This window comes from Acyrthosiphon pisum, chromosome X, assembly GCF_005508785.2.
Source record: "Acyrthosiphon pisum isolate AL4f chromosome X, pea_aphid_22Mar2018_4r6ur, whole genome shotgun sequence".
NCBI classification, from domain to species: Eukaryota; Metazoa; Arthropoda; class Insecta; order Hemiptera; family Aphididae; genus Acyrthosiphon; species Acyrthosiphon pisum.
Window position 1 is genome coordinate 37469383 of NC_042493.1, and position 1141 is coordinate 37470523.

Below are 1141 nucleotides of genomic sequence, written 5' to 3' on the forward strand. Positions count from 1 at the left end.
CAACAAAACATCAAAATAAATTTAATTCAAAACTGGTGTGTAGATATTTTTATTTTACCGCTATTTTTGTTGCCAAGTCCTTACTTATTATTTTCAATAGTTATACTATATTTATAAATATTTTAACCTTGTTTTGAACTTTAAATTCTTAACTATAAAAATTGAAACATTGTATTATAAATTTTTAAATATAAAATAATTTGATGATGTTCGCGATTATGATGGATTTTGTCAAAATTTAAATTTAAAATGCTTATAAAAAAATGAGTGCCTTTAATTTTTATATGTTCATTACTTTTGAACTTCTAATATGAAATGACTTATGATCTATGGGTAAATTTTTAAGTTTTTTGATTCAGCAATCCTTTCATTATCCTTTTTTGATACATTTTATATTTTTTAGTTATTATAATTTAATATAATATATACTATTTATATACCTATATCAAATTTTTTATCGATCTATATATTTTGGGTTTTTTTTAAAATTTTGAGCAATGAAAAAATACCTAATAACCGATACACATATTTTGATCCCTACGATTATTAGGTAATAATTGAACATAAATGGACATATTTAATTTTCTTTTTTTTTCATTTAGGTATACTGTCACACTCTGCATAGTAGATACGTTATAAGAATATACATAATTAATAACTTAAATGTTTACATGGTTTTCTAAACATTAAAATTGTATTTGATTATGATCCTATACCTAGTTTATTATTTCTATGATTCATTAATAGTTAGGTTAACTATTTAAGTCTTGCTAAAACCAAATAACATAACGTACCTATATATTATAATATATTTTTACTATATTTCTGAAACCTTAATTTTCTAAAATATACAAGTATCTATATCAAATCCTTTCAAAATCACCTTTTAAATTTGACGATCAAGTAACTTAAATATTTGATTTTATCGATGTGGCAACGACCAACAAATGATTCAATTTACACTAATCTGTATATACCATTATATATTTTACTACTCAATACTATTGCTATATTAAGGATTGTAATATTGTATACAATTTGTTGATATGTCAAATGCTACATATAATACATTTGGCAAGAATTTAAACTAGTAAATATATAAACATGTAATATACAATTTAACGTGGTTGGTATTAGAGTT